The sequence below is a fragment of the Aythya ferina genome (assembly GCF_964211825.1).
Source record: "Aythya ferina genome assembly, chromosome: 6".
In the NCBI taxonomy this organism is placed as follows: domain Eukaryota; kingdom Metazoa; phylum Chordata; class Aves; order Anseriformes; family Anatidae; genus Aythya; species Aythya ferina.
The window spans coordinates 27,170,735-27,196,375 of record NC_140303.1 but is presented as its reverse complement, the minus strand read 5'-3'; the positions used below and the strand labels follow the sequence as shown (position 1 = coordinate 27,196,375).

At 47.4% G+C, this 25,641-nt stretch overlaps 1 protein-coding gene across 9 annotated transcripts in view; it reads right to left on the bottom strand.

Annotated features, from left to right (window-relative positions):
- The window catches only part of SEMA5B (semaphorin 5B), a 260,702-nt gene that overhangs the window by 219,577 nt on the left and 15,484 nt on the right, over positions 1 to 25,641 (bottom strand). Inside the window, exon 2 of one of the 9 annotated variants that reach the window (XM_084522998.1) lies at positions 15,334 to 15,527. The exons of the other annotated variants lie outside the window; for them this stretch is intronic. The gene's annotated coding sequence lies outside the window, so the exon portion shown is untranslated. The remainder of the gene's footprint in view (positions 1 to 15,333; positions 15,528 to 25,641) is intronic. 9 annotated transcript variants of the gene reach the window in all.

The window sequence follows — 25,641 nt, the reverse complement described above, 5'->3', positions numbered from 1 at the left end:
TGACACTGTCCCCGACTGGCTCTTCTGATTCATCATCTGCCAACCCCAAGAGCCTTTCTTTAGGACCGGGGCTGCTCAAACATTGCTTCCTATGCAAGATCTGGCAAGATCACAACGTGCCTGAGGCTGCGGCTGCATGCTGCTGATATGTGAGGTTTTCTGTCCTGCTGGCAACCCCGAATGGCCCAGCTCACCCCACCAGCCACGTTTTTGTAGATGTTACCTGTTGCTGACTCACATCCTGCCAAAGCAGCAACAATCCCCTACAAGAACCCGCTCGGATTCCCTCACATCGCTTCCTACAGGAGGGCACAACCACAGGACTCCCATACCTCACCCACGGTGTGAGATACTATGGAGTGAAGCTCATCCTGAACTCAAGGAACAAGACATATTTAGTCTGCATCATATAATGAAAGAAGACTTCAAGCAATGAAGTAGTCAGTGGGTTTTCCAACTGCCTGCTGCAAGCCCCCCGTACGGTTCGTTTCTCTTTTGATCTCAGCGAACTGCCTTTGAAACTTGCCCGTTTCTGAGAAATAGATCCCATTTAGCCGGGCAACAACTTTAATTTGTAGGCAACTTTCTTCCTTGTTTTGTCAACTTCAGACAAGGGTAACAGGTTAATTGCTCTTTTTATTGGTATAATGGATGCCAATTAGAAGGGGTGTGTGCATCTCCTATCTTCTCCTAGCTAAGTGGAAAAAAGAGACCGTGTCTAACATCCTTGCTCTGCTGTCCAAAGTAACGAGAAGATGGAATATCCCTGGTAAGAGAAAACAAACCAAAAAAAGTACTAAAGGTAGGAAAGATACACATCACTGCTGTGAGCCAGCACGGCCAGCTCTGAGACAAAGCAGAAAGCTTCTCCTGGCCTCAGCCAGCCCCCAGGGTTTCACATGGCTGGGACTCAGCGCTCAGCCCCCAGCTGGATCTGTGCGCCCACCGCACATCAGCAACTCCCCCGGGGCATGGGGCTGCAGCTGAGGAGCCACGCATACAGGCTGCTGCCGTGCCAGAGCCACTCGTGGCTCCATCAGCATCGTGGTGCTGCTCCTGCCTCCTCCTGCAGGCACCCGAGCATCCCACGGACCCTGCTGCTCACCCCCGCCACGTGCTGACGGCCCGCAGGAACCCAGCGAGCTGCAGATTCCTTTAAAGCGCTTCTTAATGGGCTTGGCAGGCAAGAAAAGGAAAATGTGCAGGGTTTAACATTTTCCTTCTTTCTTCAAATCTGGAAACGCTCGGGAGATGCAATTAACCTCGTGTGGTCATCTCTTCCCACGGCTTCATGCGGCTGCATAACAATCTCGTCCAAACTGCTTATTCAGTGCAAAGTTCCTCTGCGGAGAGTTTTCTTCCAATTTTTCTCCCCTCCTCAAGTGGTCTTAAAGCAAGGAGTTGGGCGTGCTGGACTTCAAATGACCCTTGAATGCTGCGCTTACTTTCACAGCAGGATGCATCAACTGCCTCATCAAATAAGCCTCAAGCAGACAGGGTTGTTGATTGGGAAAGCAAAGTCTCAAGCCGAGGGTAAAGGGTATGTCACAAATATTAGTGTAAGTACAGTGAAGGCCCTACATCCTTGCAGGGAACGGTGTTAGCCCTAGGCTAAAGTCTGTGCTAATATTTTGAATTTATGTTGCATCTTCTCAATGGGGAAAAGTCCTGCTGGATTTTAAAGCTCAGCAACTAATAGGATTCTACAGGATTTGATAAAGAAAGAAACTCCTGTTAGAGGTTTAACCAACCTATAACAGAGAATACAGAGCTGTGTTAAATTTCAATATTTTATAAAATATTTGCACTGAAAATGGAGCTGCAAATCCATGTAATGTGTTAATACTTTAAAATGAAATATCTGGATGTGTAGCTGCTGACGAACCCCATGCTGGGAAAAAACAGAAATCCTCCGCTTTTATAGCCTCTAACATCTGCAGTATCATCCACTCCAGGTGCTCCCTTTGCTTTGGGAATTTCGAGTCAGGGAAAGAAGAAAATTGAGACTCTGCAAAAGCTTAATCCAGAACCAAGGTACCTCGAAATGAAGTTAGCTGCTACCGCTTGCAAAACAAATTTAGGCAGTGCTGCGTACAGAGCTGTCCGTTCAGGTGTGTGGCACGCTAATAAACCTTGGGCTGTTACTGTCAGCTTTCTCACTCTGCCTGAAATGTCCAGGCTGTCCCCAGGCACGTGTGAGCCTCCTTTTTTTCAGTACCACGGGTGCCTGCAGCCTCCCCACGCTGGGAGCTCCCCCAGGCAGCATTCCTGGTGCAGGAGCACAAGCGGCTGCGCTGGATGAGTGCTAACACCACCGGGCACCACCACCAAGGTGTTTTTACCACGCTGGTTTTGAGAACTCAGCTAAACTACTAGAAAAGACAGAGTCAGTAACAATTTGTACACAGCCCAAGGGTGGGACTGAGCAGAAAGGAGCAAAATCTTGAAGGAAGCATGGGAAGGAGCACAGGTCCAGCAGACTGGGGGTTGGCATTAACTGAGGAATCAAACAGCTCTCTTCAGCTGGGTTCTCGGAGGATCCTTGGGAAGCTAGGGTCCTGCTGAGGGACTGGCGGGGATGAGAAGAGCTGCTGCTGCAAACTGGACCTTGCCAGAGAAGAGTGAGATAAGCATATGACAAAGACCAAACCTGATCCCAAGGAGAAGAACTGACAAATCAGCCCGAGGAGCCAGAAGCTATTTATGATGGCAGCAAAAAAATAAACTCCTGTCTATAACCTTGGAAGCCACGGGCTTGCCGAGGCGAACAGCACCTCCTAGATAACAATCTAGAGAGAAATGTCTCCCAGCTCCCCGCCCCTCGGCCGCGTGCATCCCTTTGATGTACAGCTGCAAGGGCTGCCCAGGTGCAATCTGTTTTATTGAGTAATGTGTGTATGGCTTTGTAAAACCTTCTCAAGACTTGAGATGAACCTGGGTTCAACATTTCATGCCTATGAGATCCAGATCCTGATAGGGATTTTCAGCAACCACTGGCCGAGTGCATCTCTTGGAAGGCACCGAGCCTTGCAGGCACCTGGGTGGAGAAGCAGAGGTGCAGGACAACCCCACATCCTTCTGCAAAAAGAGGCTGGTTTTTGGGGAGGGGAAGTTAATGCAGTGCAACTCACCCCTTGCAGTCTCTCTGAACCAAACCTGCAGGGTTCTGCCTGTGAAATGAGGACCACAGGGTGGGAAGGGGCTAGGGAGTTTTATATATGTGGGCCACCACATGCAAATGCACCTCTCCAGCACTCAGCTTCCAAGTGAGGCCAGGTTGCTCGTCCTGGCTTTGACTTCTCTGAGCAAGTCCAGCCACGTGGAGCTGGCCTGGATGATTCCCTCTCTTCACCACGCAAGGACAAGTCTGTTGCAGCCTGCCCTGTCCGCAGGGGTAGGTGTCTGCAGCGTGCTGCCGGGCAGACACCCCAGGAAGCTCTCCAGCAGCAAGGCTGAGCCTTGCGAGCAACATAACCACTGCTGCTTGGCACCTGGGAGCGACGCACCGCTCTGCCAAGCTCATGCAACCTGCCTCCCAGTTAGTTAACCCCAAAAGGCATCTCAGCGGTGTCATCGCCTGGCTCTGGTGCTAAACAAGCACCTCCGGGGCTCACCTGGGCACCTTGGAGCCCATGGTGCCCCTGCACTGTGCCTGCAGCTGTCTGAGACTGCAAACCCCATTCCCAAGCTCCAGCAGAGCTGTACGTGCTGTCCCACCCATCACAGGCAGCAGCCAGACATGGAGTACAGCTGGGAGAAGGCAAAAAGGCAGTAAGACAGTTAGGGGTCATGATAACACACCCAATTGCTCCATGCCCGTGACTATCTGGAGCTTTCTCCTTTGGCCGCATGCTCCTCTCCCTGGGCTCTCACTCAGTGCCAGCAATAAAAAAAATCTGACCCCAAAGCTGAGAGCCACAAAGGATGGAGAAACACCCGTTGCCCTCTTCCTCTGCCAGGGAGGCAGTGGCTGTAGGATTCTGTCCACAGGCTTTTGCCTCTCCCCACACTTAGCACGAGCCATTTCCAATCTACGTGCTCCTTCCGCTCCAGTGGAGCACGGGATAAAGGGAAGGCAAGTGGCAGGCAGGGGACTGGCTGCACGCAGCCGCTGACACTGGGGAAGCTGCTCTCGGCTTACAGAATTGACTCAGACACTTCCAGAAATTCACATCAGATATCCACTCTCTCTGAATGGATAATAAATACGTCTGCCCCAATAATCCCGGTGTTATCTGCGCCCCAACTACTGAGTCATACAATAGGGCTACACACCTGATGTAATTTTAATAACGTAAGACCACAAAGCGCAATGGAGCACAATGGTGAAAGCAGACACGGGGACATTGATTTTCAGATTGCGTTCCACTAAAACCATCAGCCTGCCGGGGGCTTATCTGAAATATAAGCAGCCCCAAGCGGAGCGCAGGAGGCTGAAGTTCATGCGTTCGGGCTGAGCAGTGCTTAATGTGCCTGCCCCGGTGAATTCTGCACGCAGCCGCTTCTGCCAGCCATAAACAACTGCTCTTCGTGCGGGATCGATGCACCTTCAGCTACAGTTTTAGTAATGGGAACAGCTGGACTTTGACAACGTCCGTGCACGTGCAGTAAAACACGGGCTCCTGCCTACAGGGAGAGAACTGAAACTTCTCGTAGCACAGACAATTGCACCGCATTTTAAGGACTTGACCGAACTCCTCGTGCTCAGTAACATAAATTTCAACACCCAAATGCCTTCAGCGCTCACCGACTTTTGGAATCCCAGGGAGCTATTCAGAGCCTCCAGGGACCGGCTCTGTAGGAAAGGGAGGCTCTCTGCTAGCACTTGCTGTCATTTACTTGGTTATCAATCTGGTACAACTTCTCTGACATGGCTTAATTTAGTCCTTTTTACAACCAGGATATCACCAGCACAACCACGTAAGCTGTACTTTGGCTTTCTTTGGGGCAGATAAGGGATCGGAGCTACCTTTCAGGAGCTACTTTCCACTTAGCATACTCGGGAGCACAAGTATTACGTTTCCCTGGCTAAACCGTAAGCCATTAATCCCTCTCCCCACTCACAATGCATAAGCTTCCAAACCCCACACTGAATGGCACTGAGCTAAAATGGCAGGAGCTAAAATGTTAATCTCCATCTCAACACGTGGGTCGGACAGACCTGCATTCCTAGACCTAAAACTGGCATTAGCTAGGAAATTTGGGGTTGGAAGCTGGAAGTCAGGACTTCTTTTCAGGTGCTCTCCTGCCACCAGTGGAGAACTTCCTACTCATTTCTGTAGCACAGGATCATGAAGACAGGTGATTCAGTTACCTATCTGATAAAAACATGACATGGGCATTGATATCACACTGGTGCTAAGCACAACATTTTCTGGTTCTTTTAGAAGTTTCCCAAACACTGCTTGGGGATCATTGCGCATTACTTCACCATCGCCGCCTCTCTGAAGTGCTAAAGAAACATTTAAAAGTGTGCAAACAATTACAGATGTGGGCTTACACAAGAGGGGGAGATGCTTGTCGACTTCTGTCTGTTTATCTTTGGCTGAAATGCAGAGCTGGTCACATTTGGGAACGTACTTGGAGCCTAGGATTTTTCAAAGAACAAGAGCCTCTATAAAGTAAATAAATCAAGAGAGCTCGGCTCACCACTGGACACCTCCAATTTCACACCGGTGCAATAGTATCAAACAAATGCCCAAGAATGATTCATGGTCTAGAAAACACGCTTTTCTGCAGGAGATTTAGAGAATTCAATCTTGTTAGCTTATCAAAGAGCAGGTTAAGAGGAAATTTGATCACGGTCTGTAAGTACCTACACAATATCTGCTATCTGATCCCGGGCAGTTCTTTAATCCGGCAGACAAAGGTATAACAAGATCAAAGCACTGGAAGGTGAAATGAGACAAACAAACTGGAAAGCAGCAGACTTTTTACCTTTTACTCTTTGCCTAGGACTTCAACCTGCCATGTCGTCATAGGCTGTCCATTGCTTGCCCACTCGTAAATCTTAATTTCTTCTTATAAGTACGTCCCACTACGCTCACATACATTACTGGGTTTAAAGCTGGAATTAGCCCAGGAAGTTCTACGTTCTGTACTTAAACACATTAGCAGACTAGAAGCTCATAGGCCATTCTGGCTTTAAAAATAAAAATAAATATGAAATAGAGTTATGCAAACATGCAGTGCAGTAATTCCACAAAACAAACAATTTCTGGAATAAAAGCCTTTAGAATACATATTGGAGACAAAAGTTGTGTTGATTATGAAACAGCAGGTAAGACCTTCATTTCCTCGTGTCTATATGAGGAAGGAGGTAGTTGGCTCCTTCCACTCATGCAATTTATTTTTAGGCACAGCGAGAAGGTTTGGGGTTTGTTTGGGTGGATTTCTTCTTAACATTAATTTATACCCTACATAATTAATATTGAGGCATCTTCAATACTCCCACACAGGAAAAAACACATTAAAACCCACGAAGATCTTCAGACTTTAGCCTGGAATGCAGCTGACCTTTCCTTTCTCAGCCTTTACAGTTTCTTAGCTTCTACAAATGGATATTTACTTTTTCTTTTTTTTTTTTGGAAATCGTCCATTCACAGCGTGCTAAGGGATTTCATTCAAAGCAACACATGCTCCACAGATTAGCAGGCTCTTAAAAATACGCTTGTCTTCTCTTTATGGGCCTGCTCTATTAAAAAGAAGTTAACGGAAAGACACCCATTAGCTTCTGTGGGTATTGGATTGGGGCCTAAATTATTGCTGTACTGAACACGCACAGTCAGAAAGTATTTCAGAGAACATGTGCAGTGCTGCTCTCGGAGTCTGAAGCGGATTTCCCTGAAATCCTTTCCAAACTCCAGTGATGAGAACTGAAGAAGACATCTGCTCTCCCAAGGAGCGGCTCCCTCTAACAATGTGCATCGTTCCCAGTGCACCGACAACGTTTTTTATTTCGCTTATTTAGGGCTTTACACCCTCCCCACAGGCACACGCAGCTATTCTGTGCTCCAGCTTCTCTCCTCCTCACCCTACACAGTCAGCTTCTCTTTTCTAGGCCATCACCAGGAAGAGTATTTCAAGCTCACCCGAAGCAGCTCGTTAGCGAACCACCAATTTGGATATTGCGACATTCCTCCAAGGAGACGCACCGCGCCCCGAACACACTCCACATCCACACAGATTCGTCAAATGAACCTTGTGAGGTGAGGAGAAATGTCTTCCTGGATCAAACCATCGCGTGTGATGTACCAAGTACGTTCTGCAGGCTCCTACACATTTCCCTGGCAGGACTATCAGCGGGCTCGCCAGCTCATTACAGAATGCTAATTACGTCCAGTCGAGTGACCTGAAACTGCTGAACAGCAATGAGTTATGCGTGTTTTCATGGGAAACACCAGAAAGCTAAATCTCTCCGCAGTTGGCTTAGAAAAGATTACTTTACAGAGACGTCTGTTCCTTGTCAAAAAACTCCTTCGATTTCTTTCTTTCATGTTGTACACGAACAGATCATTATTGGCTTGAAATTGCAGAATCCATTTCTTCCCCTTAAGAAAATCCATGGTAAGTCTTACTGGGCTAAACTAGTAATTTTAAAAAACTAAATGAAAACAGGCAGAAATAGGTTTCTGAAGATAAACAGAGGTTTAAAAAAATAGTTTCAGTTTTAAATGGAAGCAGGAGCGCAGGCACGGAGAGCTGGATTTTTCTAAGTGAAACCAGAAGCTGAAACCCAGCCGTGTACCATGTAGGCTGCTCGCCCGCTCCCCCTTCCTACAACTACCTCCCCGTTTCCCCATTACTGTGATGCTCAGTCGTTGCCTCTTCTCTTTAATGAGGTACCCGTCCCAGCAGCAGTTTGTAGCAGACATCCCCATCAGTGCAAGAGGGCAGGAGCTGATCTGCGCTGAGTGCTCTGCCCTCTGCTCAGGGCTGGGTCTCGCGTACATCGTGCAGCGTCCGTATCCTCAAGTCCCACTCCCAACGCAGTGATACTGAAGGGCCAGCACAGAAGCCTGCTTAGATATTAATACAAAAGTCTGAAATTACAGATTCTTCTGGCCACCAGCGGGCTCTGTTCCTACAGCTCTCCCACGACTTTCTTCAATGCAAAGCTCTCCTGAAGGAGATAAGCGCCTGTATTTACAAACAGGGGAACTGTGCACAGGAAAAACTGATAGCAGAGCCAAAAATAGTGGCCCAGCTCCTGAGTCCCAGGCCAGTGCCAGATATCTGAGGCTATGCTTGTCTTTCAGGAAGCTGCTGTGGTCAACTCCCTTTACCTGCTGCATTAGTGTTTCTGAATGTGCTGGGTTTATTTTAAACATCTCCTACCTGAGGAGCAAGCTAGCTTGTGCATAAAATATGCTAGCGTGCACTTCTGATCTGACATCTATAATATGCTGCATGTTTCATGTGAGAGGAGACGAAGAAAAGCTTTGGGATACTATCTGCCTCCACCACACTGCTGAAATGGCAGAGGAGACAGACATGCATGGGGAAGTCGGGAATTGATTCGCAAATGTGTCCTATCTGTTCCAGTTCTGGGCGCATTAACAGCGAGGCTCCTGTGAGTTATCGCTGCCGGGTGTGCCCTGTACCAGTTTAGGGAAAGAAAAACTTCATCCCCGTCTCCTAAAGAAGCTCCTACCTTGCCAACACTGCTGAAAATGCCTGAGACGTGTCTGTGCTACAGAGTTTAGGGCTAAATTCGCCAATATGGGGACAGGAGGCAGCAGCCTCCTCTGAAATCTGCACGCTCATCGGGTCTCTTCTTGCCTGGCATTTCGGCTCAGCCCATCTCGAAGGTGCAGCGTTTCTGCTCTGCTCTCCTCACAGCGTGAGCTGTCTGACCCCAGTGGCCCGGAGCTGGTCTGGGTGACAAGTGACATTTGACAAAGAGTGACAAGAGAGGACATCTGCAGAGCTAAGGTACACCAAACAGGGCCCTAAAACACAGGGCCAGGCCCTTACCTGGAATAATAACACTTCGGTTCATGGATATTGACTGCATGAGTTCAGGTTTTGAGGAACGGATTGGGATCACAGCCAAAAAAATGAAACTCGTGAAGGAATACCAAGAAAGTAGGAACTGCCTTCAGATGCACTCAGTTGGTTCCTACAGTATAGGGAATTGTATGGCAAGCTCCAGGCTTCTTTATAAGCTGGTTCCACTCAAAAAATAAATACAGTTTAGTCAAACGAGGGGATTGCTGATCTAGAGGGAAGAATGTAGGGCATCCCTGAAAGGAAAGGCACTGTTTGCAGTCACTGCTTTCCAGGGGAAGAATTAGGGTCAGATGCAGAAAGGGGTCAGAGCAGACAAGCAACTTAACATGAGCTCTCAGTGCAATGGGAGCAAAGCCATACGTCAACAATAAACAGAGAGATGAAGCAGGAAGGGCACTTAACTTGAGTTGAAACAGTGCATATCCTAACCCAGTTCGTCTGCCCTGAACAGCAGGGAGCGTTCCCATCGCCAAACGTGCAGCAGACCCAGGAGGGCAGTAACCCCAGCACAGCGAGAGCCCAGAGAGAACATGGGAACACAGCTCGGACGCTCTGACACTGTGGGAACGTCCTCCGGCTTTGTGAAGAGAGAACGTGTGCCTCACCTTGGCACTCACGGACCTCTTGTTTCCTCTGCTCCTGCAGTCAGCACAGGGGATCCTCCGGACACATTGGCTCAGGAGACAGGAAAAGCTCCGAAGCCCTCCGGGATGCACACATCCACATTGGGGTGCATCACGAGGAGGAGCCTGGAGGAGCTGCAGGACTCAAAGCACCCAAAACACGAGCTCCTTGAATTGCACAGGGCTCAGCATGGCACAGCGGGTGGATGGCGGATGGCTCTCGGGATTAAGGGAGCTCTGGGCAGGCGCCCAGCCCGTAGAGGCACAGCCAGCACAGCCCACGCTGCTTACTGGTGCAAGTCTTTCCTTACACAGCCTCCAAAAATTTTTTACATCTGCAAGTTAGCAATGGTGAAGCACTTAACAAGCACCTGCTATGAAGCAGAAAGAGTATCGGCTTTCCCTCCTCCGCGGTGCTGTCTCTCTGTGCCCTGAAAAGCCCCCAGCGATGGTGCAAAACGAACCTGGCAGCACAGCTGGAGGTAGGTGCGTGCAAGTGCATGCAGGATACATATATACGCCGTGCCAGGGAGGGCAGGCTGAGCTATCGATGCTGTGTGCGCATACTAAGTGGAGGCTTTGCAGCGCGAGGGGGCTGTTTGCACAGACAAACACAACAGCCAGATTCAATTATTCCCTGCGGATGGCCCTGGAACAAAACGCTAACGCACCAAACTGGGTTTTAATGAGAGGGTCCCATCCCCGAAGACGCGGTGGTTTGATTTAAATAGCAGGAGAAGCAGGGACAGTTGTAGCTGCCCGAATGGAAAATAAATCAGCATCCCTAAAATGTCCAGAATTGCAATGTGGTTTCGCTTGCCATGTGGTTTTACAATTCCAGCTTGCAACTGAGACAATCCAGGTTCAGCTCTGGCTCTGCCTCTGATATCTGCTCTGAGCCCCAGGTCATCATCGTGAAAAGGGAGCTCATAGCAGGCCTTCAGGAACATGGTTTGTGCATGTGCCACAGCTAGTTCAAAACGTACTGATAATTTAGGGCAACTATAGCAATGGTTGCCTCTTTGGATTTTGCTCCAGTTTTAGTGTTTTTTTTTGCTACAATAACGAGAATAACACGGCAGCCAAGATAGCCACTACCTGGTACAGGAGCTGTAAATCTAGAAACTTGCCCAGAGTCGTAGGTTTAGGATCCAACATTTCAGCTTGGACCCACCTTTAGTTTAAAGCACCAAGGAAGAAAATTCAGCATTTGATTGAATGTACTGACGTACAGAGCTCTCCTTTCTGGTCGAAGAAAAGTGATTAGCTGCTCTTTCTTCAGGAGGAAAGTGACTGCTCCTAAAGAAGAGATCAGAAATGCCAATGTGCATTTTCTATGGGATTCTGAATTACGTTTCACGGCTCAAGATAAAAATTAATGACCTTCATATTGTGGAGAACGCTCCAACTGGGATCCTTTTTTCTTTTATTTCTTACGCCTTATAACGCAGTTTAAGAGTAAAATGTACTCCCTGATATAATTGTGTTATATCACGATACCAGACGCTCACGGTATGGAGGCCAGACAGTAATTTACTCACTAAGGCTCTGATCCAGTTTCCACTGAAATCAATGTAAAGGTTTCCCCTGCCTTGAATGGCTATTGACTGGATCAATCTTTTTGTCTTCATAGCTGGAACGCGGCAATTTTCTCTTATTGTTCTGTGACCTTGCTTTCTCATTAAACTTCACTCAAGGGATTCATAAGATACAGAATACTGCATATGGAAGATAACTCGAGAGATTTATTATGCCCAGTCATGTCTAAATTGAGCAGCGACAAGCAGGCGAACATACTTCTTTTCCAACCGTGCAGTCTGCTGGCCATCACGGGAATGTCAAGTTGTACTTTATGCAAGGTAAGACCTCACATATAACACCTCACCCCCCACAGAGCCACGGAAATCTGTGCAATGGGGTAAACTAAGGACGAGCTGAATGGTGCCATTGCTGGGGTTTGCTGACACTGGTTTGAATTGGGCCCTGAAGCGCGTACAACAAAAGTCGGGCTGTTTGTGCTCTTTTCCTGAACTCTGCCGGGTCACCCAGCCTCTTGCTCTCACACACAACCACATCACTGATCCCTTTCATAAACAGCCACGATCCACGTTCAACATATTCCCCCTTCCAAAAGCTGTCACAGAAGCCTGCCCCTCACTTCTCTAGCGGGCAGGAACCCAAGAGGTTCCAGCCTGGATTTATTCACAACCCATGTCTACGAGCTACTCCTGCGCAACCCGAGTCCTTTAGCTTCAATGGTCCTTTTCCTTCCCTGGTATTAACCCCCCTGATATATTTATGGACACTCATATCCCCTTTCCACCTCAGTTTTGCTAGGCTAGGCAAGCCAGGCTATTTTCATTTCCTCTCTAATGATGGCTCTTCACTCTGTTTATAATATTTTGCACTTTGCAGTACTTTAGGGTACTTGCAAAGGTTTAGACAGATTATTATATTTTACAGCCAGATTAGGCCATTATGACCTCCTGAATTACTCTAGGCGCAGAACACCACCTGTAATTCCTGCATTTTGGCCATAATTTCAGGTTGAACTAGGGTGCACACTTAATAGGCAGCAGAAATACAAATCCATAATAATCTAATGCATCAAGCCCCAGTTGTGCTCAGGTACCAAAATGATCGGGACTTAGTAAAGGACGTATAGAGGGTAGAGCACTAAAAACCAGAGACCATGAAAAATGCTGCATTGTTTGAACAAATACAGTTCTATGACACAGCGAGCATCACAAAGTGCCTTCAAAGTTAAAGTACAGACTTGTTATCCATCCAACATTCATAACAGTATCAAGCTTTTCTTTACAAGGATGACATCTACAAACAATTCCACTTGTTTTTGTTTCTGTGCAAATATTTAAAAATCATTCCAGGAGTGCAGAGGGAAGACAAAAAAGGAAGAAAACCCAGAGCTGGAAAGGGAAATTGATTAAAGATAAAAGCAAAGCTGACTTCTTTGAGTTTCTCATCCACAATGAGATAAATGCTAATCACACTGGCAACGCCAGGGTTTCCATATTATTTCATACACATTAACAGGGCGCCAAGAGGTTTTCACATGGCAGAGTATGCTCAGAAGGCTGGCCACCAGACCTGCAGCTGCCACGGGTCAGACCTTTACTGGGAGAGCTGGGGCACCCGGGGGGCTCCTGCTCCTTTACTCCTGCTCCCTTTACACCTGGCCGTAAGGCTCGCTCCGACTGCCAAGCGCCGTGCTCGATGCGTGACGGCTTTGAAGGAAGGGGAACTATCTGCAGTGAGGTATTAATTTGGTATGAGCGAGCGCAGCACAACCTGTGGCTTAGCTTTAAGAGGTCCTGAGCACCCATGGCTTCTATTAGCTTCCTCTGAAAGCTCCGAGTCTTCAAAAGCAGAGTCAGCATGCCCTTAGGGCCTGATTTTTCCCCAACCCCAGACAGACTGAAAACTAAAGCATGAGGGTTATCAAAGGAGTGTGTGAAAATGGGCTATATTGTATAGCATACATGAAATTAATACTAAATGTGTACGTAGTGCTCCCTGCAGCCGGTCTGCCAGTGAGATACCAACCAGGACAGCTCTACAATTGGAAAAGCAGATGGGCTGTGATATTTTCATCACAAAAAAAAAAAACACAACAGACGAGGCCTTATTGCTAACAGGCCCATGAACATACGCTTCCCCAGGACTGATGCGTTAGGAGCTAAAAAAGGCAAAGCACTGGATAAACCTGTGAAGGTGCTCTCTAGTCTGCAGAAGAGGATCTGTGCATATTGGGATTTCTCCTTCATCAGCCATGTAAACACTGCTGCCATAAGGAACACGAGCGTTGTTCAGTCAGAATCAAACGCCTTCCTGCAATGTCTGGATTTAATTTCCAGTAAGGCTGCACTTTACAAGAACATTTTTTTTCAGTTTTATGTGATTCTGTTTTCCAGACCTTTGTATTTTGACAGAAGGGAGAAAACAGTCCATAACGGGTTTCAGAACCAATATAGCCTAAGGATATAAGGTAAGACATAGATTAAAGATACGAACTGAAGTATCATTCCTACCTCTGCTGCTCCGTACGCTTTTGCGAGTATCATTGCCATTGTCCTGCCTATTCCTGAAAACAATCGTGCTTTAAGACCTGACCATCCCTTCTTGCTATCAGCTTAATTAAAAGCTTCATTAAATGAACTGTTCCACTTTGTATTGAAACAAATTAGGAATACTTACATGATCAGTCAGCTGAGCAGCAGATAATGAACAGCTGAGAGACAGTACCAACCTAAATCTGTACAGCTGTTTAAAAGGCATGAGCATGACTATCTTTCAAAATTTGCCATATCCTTGTGAAATAGATAAATATGCTAATAATACACCCCTCCCACACCTCGGTTTCCCAACCACCCGTGTGCGGTCTGCTGCAGCCATACGGATGCCAGGGCAGACGTGAGGGCAGAAAGCAGGGTCTGCCCTCACCGCATCCAATTCGCAGCTCATCTCACCCGGCGGTGAGATGAGCTGCACCAGGCAGGTTCGCTTTCCACTTGAACTCCTTCCACCAAGTTCCTCTTGACAAACACTGCAGGTGCTTTTTTTCTACAACCAGCTGTGAGGCTGATTTTATTGTTGTCCAGAAAGCGACTGCATTTGCAAAAAAAAAAAACAAAAAACAAAAACCACCAAAAACTTCTGCAAAGACATATCACAGAGGAAGCCCTAGCAGTTTCATGAATGCTCATGTAAATGTGCTTTGGCATAGGCGCCTGCACAAGTGAGTCATCCAAGCCCCCTCCTGTTTACTGAGCACTCCTGCCACTCACTCAGCCGACAGACTCTCTCATGTAACGGATCCGTACCACACAATTGTCACCAACAGGCGATGGCCACGCAAAGCTGCAATGAAATACTCTCAAGCAACTCTAAAACTGCAATTTGTCTGCATAAAAGCCTGTGTGTTCACTTTGAGTAACAAATTTATCAAGGCTCGAGCCCTTGTGTGAAGACAAAACCAGAGCAACATTTGCTCGAAGCAGTGGCTCTGCTTTAGGTGAGGGATACAGAAGCACAGAGAAGCTAACTGGTCAGCAGCAGACTGATTCATGGGTACACTGTCCTAAGCAGTACTTACTTTTCCAGGAAGGGTTATCTCCCCCCGACTACCAAAGCAAGCGATATGAGCTGACGTTGCACATGAGAACAGATTCTCTGTATCTGCATACGGATGCATTTGATAATCTTTAACACAAATCTACCTCAGGGACACAGGTGAATAAGAAGGAATCTGAAATAGACTCCTACTTATTTCAGGAAATCAGACTACAATTCCTGGGAGGGCGTTGAGTTTTCTATTTGCTTTGTTTTGTTTTAGAGAAGAAGAAAATCCTTGCTCCCAGGACGAGGACATGCTGTATGCCAAATGCCAGCGTGGCGCACATTGTTGCAGCCAGCTTCTAAACCCATGAATAAAGACAAGGGCTTAGAGGAAATACTGCAAGAAGTTTAACCACAGTGGGCCGAGGTTAGCCTTGGGTAGGTGCAGGCAACTGTGCTGATGCTAATGGACTTGCACCAGGGCTTGTGCTGGCCCAGTGCCTGCAGCTGGCAGAGCTGAACGGGCAGGCACGGCGCTGGAAGGCTGCAGGCCGGAGGGACTGGACTCTCACCCCTGTAGCTGCTGGCACTGCGCTTCACCAGCACGGATCACATCGGTTACCTCGTGAAGGAGCACCTGCAGGTCTGCCTGTGGCCAGCTCTGAGGAGGGTGGACGCCCGTGTTTCAGTGCTCCAAGCTGGAGGGATGACAACGTGCTCCTCGCTGGCAGAAACCTCCGGCAGGCCTCCTTCCTTCAGCACGGCTCTGAGCTTGGTGTTTTTGTAAGAGAGAGACCACACAGGGATTCTGACATCCTGTAAATGGAAAACTGTAGCCGGTTTCTAAACACGATGAACCCAACCCTGAGTGCCTCAGCTTCAGCAGGGGATGAATGATCGGGCTGAGGGAAAACAATGCAGAGCATTATCAAATTAATTTCACAGAGTGGATCACGTGGGGCTCCCCAGGGGCCCTCCAACGCCCAAACACGATCCCATCATATAGATCAGCGGCACAACGCCTGTCATCAGGCCTAAATTAACTGGTCCCGATCCCCTGGTGTAAGCCCCAGGTCAGTGGGATCCTGATGCAGACTGGACAAATGCAGGATTTGACCAGCTTTGGCTTTTGCCAATAAAAGGGATTTCCAACCTATGTCTGCATGAGTAGGTCCAGTAATACTGAATAATATCGTGCTCCTGTGAGGAGCTCCACACAGGCACAAATGTTACCCATACGGAGTCCCACTGCTTTGAAGTCAAGCAGACCCGCCCCGTCTCCCTAACGGGGTAGCAGTGACACGCAGGGGGACGTGTAAACGGCCCCATGCAGACTGCAGCAGCAGCACAGTCAAACCGGGAGCGATTTAGGCTGCAGTCCTGCATGGGCACATCTAGAAATGCATCTTTTGAAACATTTGTTGAGATAATGTCCTGAGCAAAGCAGCTTTATCTCGACAGATGGTGAGTACCTTGAGTGCGCACACACTGGAATAGTGGAGCACAGCACAGGATCTTGCAATACTGTGGAAATCGACATGAGTTGTGTAGTAGGGATTAAACTAAAGGCATTCAAAGCTAAATGTATGGTCTGCTACCAAGAGCTAAGGATGAAAACTTTCCACCTGCAGCTTCCAGGGCTTCATTACAGCCTGGGTTCCCTGCAGATGAGGCGCACGCTCAGCAGGAGCTACACACACAGCCTGAGTTCAAACTTTGCCACGCATTATGTTCGTGGACCTGTTGTGATGGCAGGTGATGCTGACTCACGGCTCAGAAATGCTGCTGATGCAGGAGGGAACAGAGGGAACACATGCGACGTAAGAGGTGTGGAGCAGGACAAAGTTCGATAATACAAAGTGCAAGAAAAGGATTTAAAAGCCATCAGGGATATTGTGGATATCACTGGTTAGCAAGACGGAGATTAAGACCGGGGTTTCTAATTGGATTCACAATCACCTGAGCCATTAACAGGGCACAGTTTCTAAGAAGACAAATGAAAACACATTCTTCCAGCAGAGGGAGGAAAGGATGACTGGTGCTGTGCAGTTCGGGTCTACCTGGGCCCAAAGAGGAATTCAGTCTTGAGTACATTCAGAGGAAAGCTACTCATGCTAGCAGGCATTTTATGAATCTCATGAGCTTGGATTGTTTAGCTTAGTAAAACAAGAGGCGAGAGGGGAGATGATTACTGACTATAAATATATCAGGCATAAAGAGCTATTTAGGTTAGAAGAAAGTGTTCATAAAGGAAAAAGGTGATATGAGCCATCTCTGAATAGAATTACAATACAGCTCGGAAAATATTCCTGACCGCCAGAAGGCTGAGTTTATTTAATGTTTTTCCAGTGAGAGCAGAGGGATAGGACACGTAGCTGCTCTAAAGGTGGGCCTTTCCAGACGCGTTAAGGACTACACCACACGGTTACTTTCAGGAGCAGGCTGGATGTGGTTTTGGGCAGCCTGGGCTGGTGGGAGGGGTCCCTGCCCATGGCAGGGGGTGGAACTGGGTGGGCTTTAAGACCCCTGCCAACCCAAACCATGCTGCAATTCTGTGAGCTCTGGGGGGCCCCTGGGACAACTTGTGAGGAAGCAGTGCCATTGGGTTCGGCACTATACGGGGGCATATTGCAAAATGATGAACTGTTGCTATACCACGGTTTTTCTGTCTTGTCTTACCTGATAGAGCCAAAGGGCATCTTACTTAAAAATTAATAAAACAACCTGGCCAAAGATTAAATCAAAACTACAAGATATGAGGACAGAGGGTTTGGAAGGGAGCAGAGGAAAACAAAAGACTTCAAAAACAGGAGTTAACATGGTACAAAAAAAAATCCTAAAACAACTACAACCTAAGCAATGGCTATGCCTAGAGAAGGACAAACCAACAGCAAACCTTGCAGTAGCACATTACCACTCGCCAGCTGACTCTGAGTGCTCCTTGCCCACTGCAAATGAGAAGCGGGGCAGCTACACAACCTCCAGCGAGATGCTGGAGAGGAACAGCTGGAGTGGGAATGTCTTATTCCAGCTTGGTTCCAGCCGGGACAACGCAGCTGAGTGCAGCCTCCACTGCACAGTGCACCAGGCACCAAGGAGTAACCCCCAAGGCTGTGGTCCCACAACACGAGCAATCCCACCAGAAGGTTGCAGGCTGCAGGCAGCGGCCGCAGGGAGCCTTTCCCAACCCCTATAAATCCCGCACGAAATATGTATTTGGGAGCGGGACACACAACTTGCATGACGTCCTTAGAAAGCCCTAATGAATTTAGTGATCGATGCGCTAAAACTACCGAGTGAAGTTGAGATTTGTTTTAAATTGTTAAATTACATTTGTGAATTAACAGGAGCAGGGCTGAGTAATCGCCGCTTCATGTTCATGTATATTTCATCCAGCTCAATTAAATTCTGCCGCACAACGAAGGGCAGAAAATAGCCGGACAAAATGCTATGGCGAGAATCCGGGTGCCAAGTAATACAGCTCACAAAAGAGGAAGAAGACTGGCAGGAAGGAAATAAAGAAAATAAGCCTGAGATTTATTAAGGAGGCAAGATATGTAGTGCTGCTGGTGGCACTGCCTTGCACCCAGAGCAGAGTATTTGAGGGCCGTCCTCAGGAGCCATTCCTCCCTGCAGAGGAATAAAGTCATGTCTGGAGTGGGAAACAGCACCTGTTGAACAACATACCATGCAGATGCACAAATATTTGGGGAGAGAAGATAAGGAATACCGTAACTAATTGCAATGCTAGAGAGGATTGCGTGCAGACACAAGCATAGGGTATCTGGAGGAGTACAGGGAACAAGGAGAAGTTTTCCTCCTGAGGAGGAAGCCAAACACTGGGCCTGGTTTGGGTTTATCTCACTGCCTACCACTACAGTAGAGAGAATCTGTGAAAGAAAAGTGACAGTAGCGTTGGCATCAGGGATTAAAAGGAATCTACTGAACTTTTAGGGCAAAAATATTTTGTTCCATGTCTCAGCAGCGGGTTGGTGAGCTTATTTGTTAGAAGACTGAGGAGGGTAATTTTGGAGGGCAATGGTGGTCGATAGGATAAAAGTGACTATGGATCCAGATTCTCCAAACTCATCAATCCTTCCTCTTTCTATGGAGAAATTTCTCCGCAGACCCTCTCTCGCAGACGTAAAAACTCAGAAGAAGCAATCACTATATTCCTTTGGTTAGTTTCCATCCTACCCCAGCCGTGGCTCCTCGGGTCCCCGTGGTGACGTTGCTTAGTGCCTACTCACACAAAAGCCCGACACATTTTTCTCTGGAGATTTATTCTCCTATGTAATTCTCCATGGCAGCCAGAATATAAATTGCTCCAATTTGCAATCTGTCCAAGACTTAGGGGCTGAAAAGCAAAGAGACCCGAGGTATGACATGGATGGATACTGACCACGACAAGACAGCTCGGATATCAGAATTACATCTCACCTTAAAGATGATGACTCCTGCAACATCCTACCTCGTTGGAAGAGGAGCTCAGCACATGAATCATATTTAACACCCTCGATCCTGTCCTGCAGTTCTGGTTCTATCAGACTCTCCTCCACTTCGGAGAACCCAGACTATCATGCCCCAGGCCACGACCTGCAGAATATTATCACTTCTCTTGAAGCCATGACATAAAGGCAATACTTTTCCATGCCATCAGCAGAGGTGCTGCTACCACAAACTCCTAGTGCCGCTGGTTTCTCTGCACACACGCTGTCAGATGTATACTGCTGATCGAGCAGCAAGCTCTTCACCTCGGAGAAGTCCACATGAGAGAGACAAAACCTTTTACCCATCCATCTTTCTCAATTTACCAAGCACGCCAGGAGGAAGAGGGAAGCAGAGCTAACTGACCGGAGAGCAGAGGCACGCTGTAACTTTGTGCTGCGCAGGCAGCGCGCTCAATTCCTGCAGCAGACACTTATTTGATCAAAAGTGGTTCTGCTGGCAATTTACTTTTGTTGATCCCACAGAAAAAGAGTTTTATTCTGTTTTAAACTTGACTTCTGCTCGCTGCCCTCAGGAAAATCAAGGCCAGATAAATGATTTTCAGACAAGACAGTTTCTTTTTTTTTTTTTCAGATTCAGAAAATGATTTTGTCTTGATGAATAATACAGGCTCTATTCGTTTAACTTAACGCAGAGCTACAAAGCACCTCTGCTCTCTCCAGGTAACCAAGGACACATGCATTTTTAACACACCTGTCTCAGAATGAGTTTGCAGGGCAGGCAGTCAAAAAATCCATCCTGTAACTTGGATAATGAGATACGGAGCCAGTCGAAACCACTCAACATGCAGCTCCGTGCTGCCATTTCTGCACATTCGCTGTGTAAAGGAGGGCTACACTGTAAAGCATTTGTCTTGTGGGAAAATAAAGAAAAAGAAGAAAAAAAAAGAAAAATAAGCAGTTATGTAAAAGGAGTATTTTCAGACACATCACGTCTTTCCAGAGCTCCGCAGAAACCTGAGACTTCTCCAGGAAAATATAAAGAAACATCATTGGTTCCTCTAATAACATCAAAACACGGAAAATGTAACCAGAGAAAGCTACAGTCTCCTCTGAGCTTGCTGGATCTAACATCAATATTGTCTTGACATGATCCTTTCTTGCTCATTTCTAATTCCTTCCTTGTACCCGCTGTACCCACGCACCAAATTTCTCCTCTCTGCACTCCAACCGCTTGCGTTTTTGACATCACATCCCAGCGTGTTCCTGCATCACTCAGCATCTCTGCCATTTGGTTCCACAGCAAGGCAAATAACCCAGCCCCACATCAAAGCAACAAGTAGGAGCAATCTGAAAACTGCACAGGTTTCAGTAATGGAAGACAGCAAGGAACAAGCAAGGTCTTATTGCCAAACAGTGAGGAAAATTAATGAGGCTTTCAAACGCCCAACTGGCAGTGTTAGTGCGTTAAAAGAATGTAAAAGAGGGGAAAGGACCATCTGCCTGCCAACTATGAACACTCTCTGGCTGGTGCTAAAAACTCCACTGACTGCTGGGCTTGAAATTCAGGTATTAAAGTTTAAGGGATGTGTTCAAGACTTTTATGAAATGAACGTGATTTACACCAAAAGACACAGCCAGTGATGCTTTTTATCCTCTCTTACTTTTACTAGTATTTTTCCTCTAAATGGATTCTCTGGAACTTTGGCCACTGGTAAAATTTCAGGCTTCCAAAAAGGATTATTTTTAATTTACACCGAGTCATGAAATATATGAAACAGGATGATGGATAATTCCAGATTGCTGCTTGGTCACTGAGCTGAAATAAAGGAAAATGGCAGTCTAATCATCAAACCAAATGACAGCAAGGATAGTCTAAAAAGGAGGGTTTTCCTCTGAAGCCATTTGGCTCTACATCCAAATTTAGATCTGACGCAACCAAAAGAAAGGGCTCCTCTGAGATTTGGTGGTAGATGAGCATATCCTGAGGATAAAGATACACTGATCACCAATACGACATATGGTAACAACAGCACTATCCACAAATATTCCCAAGGTGTAAAAATCTCGGAAGAGTTAGTCAGGAAACGGGAAGGAAACTACGGAAGGTTTAGGCTATCTGTTAACCAGAGTTCACTGACGGTGAATGTGTACTTTCCCAAGGGAAGCAATAGATGCTCCATCATTTAATGCCAACAAGAGAAAATGCACTGTAGGGAACAGTCCTACATTAGCAAGGGATGAACTGGAGAGGCTGTCAGCTTTTTTCCAACCCTAATTGGCTTACGATTTACTAATGATTCTTCTTCGGGTCAAAAGGCCAATGGACCCCCCACGATTCTGCTTGTGAGTCTGCATAAAAACACATTACCCAACAGAGAGAGAGCGCAACTTCTCCCTGTGCTCCATGCGTATCTGTCACCTTGCCATTACTGAAGTTGCATGCAGCGAAGTCTTTTTGCCTGAGGTTGTACTTTCCAGCTGATGGTGAGGGTCACTTTAACTACAACTTCTGCTTGCACTTTGCAAAACAGCGGAGCAGTTTTGTCATGTTTCTCTGAGACTCAGGTTGCTTGAAAGCTATGCCTAGATGAAGAAAACAGGCTGTGATTAAGATCTACTGAGATACCTGGGGCAATTCAGGCTCTGTCTACATACACTGTTTGCATTCCTAGCAGCTGTAACATGCTTCCAGCTCAGGCTCCAGCTTTGAGACATGCTGTACCAGCTATAAACTCAGTAGACTAGAAACCCATTGCATGTCTTTTGCTGATTCTGGAAGAAGACATGAGACAAAGAAAAGGCACCGTGAGCAGTTTTATCTTCAAATGGGACACAGATGTGCTAAGGGAAGTGCCTGAGTTGGAAGAAGCCAGCTATTACAGGTGTACTGCACGGAGAGGCATTTGGAAAAGGACATTTCACCAAGTGTTGAAAACAAAGAAACCTGATGTCACTTAAAAGCCCAGATGGGTTGCCCCAGATCAAGGAAACAAGGGCAGGAAAAAGGAACAAAAGGGAGAAGTTTTGCAAGGATTAAAGTATGAGCCATGAATTGCCCGTGGTCAGAGAGACTCTGGGATTCAGAACAGAAGACAAAGCACAGGGAGGAAAGGGGCAGAGATTTGCATAAAGACATATTTTATTTTCACTGGTTTTCTGACAGCTATTCAGCTTTAAAAACAGTGTTAGGTGGCTAGAAACCCTCTGAAAATCCTGTTTCTTTTCTTTCATCTACCACACATCACTAAAGAGATAAGTGGTTCTGGCTGTCCAGAGCGAGCTGGGATCTAGAAACACAAGAATACAGAACTGGAAAAGACCACACGAGCAAACCAGTTTTGCCTCGTCCAACTGCAGGAAGCTTTTATGCATTTAAGCAGCTGCCAAGTCTTGTACATAATACCTTGACACTCATCTCCAGGCCCAGGCATATATTCCAGAAAGAAAACAGACACCTCAGAACTGTGCCTGAACTCCTGGGCCAGATTTAGAGCCTGGGCTGAAGGCTGAACAGTGAGTGCATGGTCACGATGTGTGGAAGTCAAGGGCATGGTGCTGGTACGTGTCCAGTGAGAGACCCATAACCTGCCGTAACACAGAATTAAAAATAAAAAGCAGACAAGTAAGCACGTTTTTACTTCTTTAGAAACGTGCTGGCTAACTGTAGCCAGTCCAGAAGTTGCTGGTGGTGGTCGAAAATACAGAACTGAAATGCCTGCATTAACACATTCCCAGCTCCGGCAGTGAGGCCTGCGAAGTAGGAAGAGCTGCAGGGCACGCGAAACACCAGATGTTTGCCTGCTGAATGACTAATCGTGCCCTCGCCCTCGGTACAGCCTCCGAGTGGCATGAAGAGACACATTCTTGGCTTCGGCGGTGGCTACCGTGTGCATTCAGCCCCAAATGTCAGTAGAGGCCTGTGTGCTTCAGCCCGAGGTTGGCGGGGCTGAAAGCTCCCGGCTCCCAGGCCGCCCCACGCAGCCTGCTGCTGCCTGGGCACGGCTCTGGGGGGTGAAAGCTGAGGGGACCGCGTCCAAGCTCCACAGCCCAGGGCCAGGGCAGAGGAAAGGGACCTGCCCCGTTTCTGACGGCACGGATGGGACTCGGGAAGGAACGGAGGTTACAGGGCAAACAGCACCAGAGGAGTTGGAGCTCAGCCCGCTTCCAGCCAAAGAGCCAAAAAGGGAAACGATTCAGCTGAAGCTTGCTCTTGCCTTTGAGGGGGTTTCTCACGGAGAAACCGAAAAGCCCTTCCCTCCTGCACGCACGGAGAATAGCCGTGACCTTTAAGGCCGACCCAGCGCGGCAGCACTTCCCTGCATCGGGAACACGTAACTGCGGGCTGCAAAACACTGCCTCGTCCGCCTCGCCGAAGAGAGCAGCCAAGGCCGAAAGGCTTTTGCTGAGAAGCGGTGGCACTGTGAGCATCCTCTGCAGGCTGCTGCCCAGAAACAGCAGCGTCCGAGGGGTGCCTCTCCCTCCGGCAGGCACAACGCCCCCGCAGGAGGGGCCGAGCTCGGGACCTGCAGTTACGCGAGCCCTTCCTGATGGGAACGGGATGCCAACCAAGAGCGCTCTCAATTTTTCACTCCATCTCCTTGTAAGACTGCCAAAGGTATTAAACAACAAATCTGCTTATTTTCAACCATGACCGCGGTGCAGTGCAGCCAAGTGAAAGGCGGCCAGTGCAGGTGGGCAGCCCGTAAAGCAATACACCCAGCCCCTGGAGAGGGCACCCTGCCCTTACCGGCGGCTATTCCAGCTGCACCGCAGCAGATGCACGGTCCCCATCCAGCTTAAAAAAATACTGGCTTTGGTAGACTCGCTAGCTTAAAGGTAAAATATGCTGTTGGCTCTGGCTTCAGTTGTACAACACTGATATATTCCACCTTCTGTTAAAATGCAGTCTTGGTAGCTCTCCATGTCTGATGCAGTAATGAAAACCAACCTGCTCGTACAGACCACAAGCCATACGAAATGAGAGGAGCTGTGAGCCGGGCATGCCAGTGGGAGTGAAACACACAAACTTGTGAAATAGAAAAGATATGCATGGCTCTCGAAAATACTTGGTTCAGATTAGAAGAGAGGACAAGTATCTTTAAAAGAAAGCCTGATCCAAAACCGAGGGAAGGAATTTTAAGACACCCTCCCTCTCTTTCATTTCAGTGATCTTTGGATCAGGTCCATAGCAGGAGGCTCGTAGCCAATCCACAGGCTTTAAATTCAGGAGGAACAAACACAGTCACTTCTCGGGTAACTTGCAGAGGGCTAGTTCTAAACACACGGTTTGCTCTCAGTGTTTCAGTCCACATCGAAGCCGGTGCCAGCTAATCAAGTTGATGGGAACTTCAGCCGCAGTTAGACCCTTGCACCGCGCACTTGTAGAGGAGAGAAAGGAGAACATCCTCATTTGCAGCCCACTTCAAAGTCAAGTTAGCTAGGGTATCACGGGAACATGGACCACTGACAAGAGAGCCTTGGCAACTCTTTTGTAATCTCTTAGTCCTGAAAGGAAGCTCAGCAATTAAAGCTGGTGTGCGAGCCTTAATGTACCGGAGAGGTCTGGCTTGCAGTCCCAGTGCTGAGGTTTGGAGGATCATAGCCAACAGCAGCCACAGAGTCAGCAGCTTGTTTCCAGTTCATGAACTCCATACGCAAACTGGATTTCCAGTCCGGGAAGGGAAAGGAAGGGCTGAGGGGAAATAATTCAACTTATCATGCCTTTAGGGTCTATGTTTTTTTCTTTCTATGTTTTCCGCCCGGGCTGGCACACGTCACTAGGAGCAAAGCCAACTCTAGGCACAGAGCGTGTCAAGTGACTCACCGCCGATCACCGCCTGTTACTGGGAGCACAGGTGTGGAGGAATCTGAGAATGGGAAAAGCACACTTCTTGCATCAAAGGAAATAAGGGTGGCTAATGCCAGCTGCTCTGCAAGTCATTTGGAGCACGAAGTTGAAGAGTTAGCAGCAGCTAGCTGGTGGGAATCTAGTTTTTCTGCAAGCACTGCTCCTGCAGGGTGGGTTTCAGAGATAATGCTGCCAGTTTGAACAAGAACATCTTGTTTTTTAATAACACACATCTGTCCTTTCTGTTGTTTTGATGAAAGAAAGGGTCATTTCAAATGGAAATCACCAAATATGAGCTGTGCTTTAGACTGATTTTCTCCTATGCATACAACTAATATGCAGAGATAGCAAACCATTTAAAATATGTAGCAATTTTCAGGCAATACTTTAAAATAATGTCTGATTAATTCCCACAACAACTCTAGAAAACGATGTCTTTTTTTCTCTTCTTTTTCTTATGTATTATTACTTCAACTGAGGAGCCTGTTGCTGACTCCCATTGTTTGCCCAAGGCAAAGAGAGAGCTGCTGGTAGGGATGAGTTTAGAAGTTAAAACTTACCAATTCCCACACTGGTGTTTAAGCAATCAGAGCACACATCTCTCTTTCTCGCTCAGTTCTTGTTCCTTTCC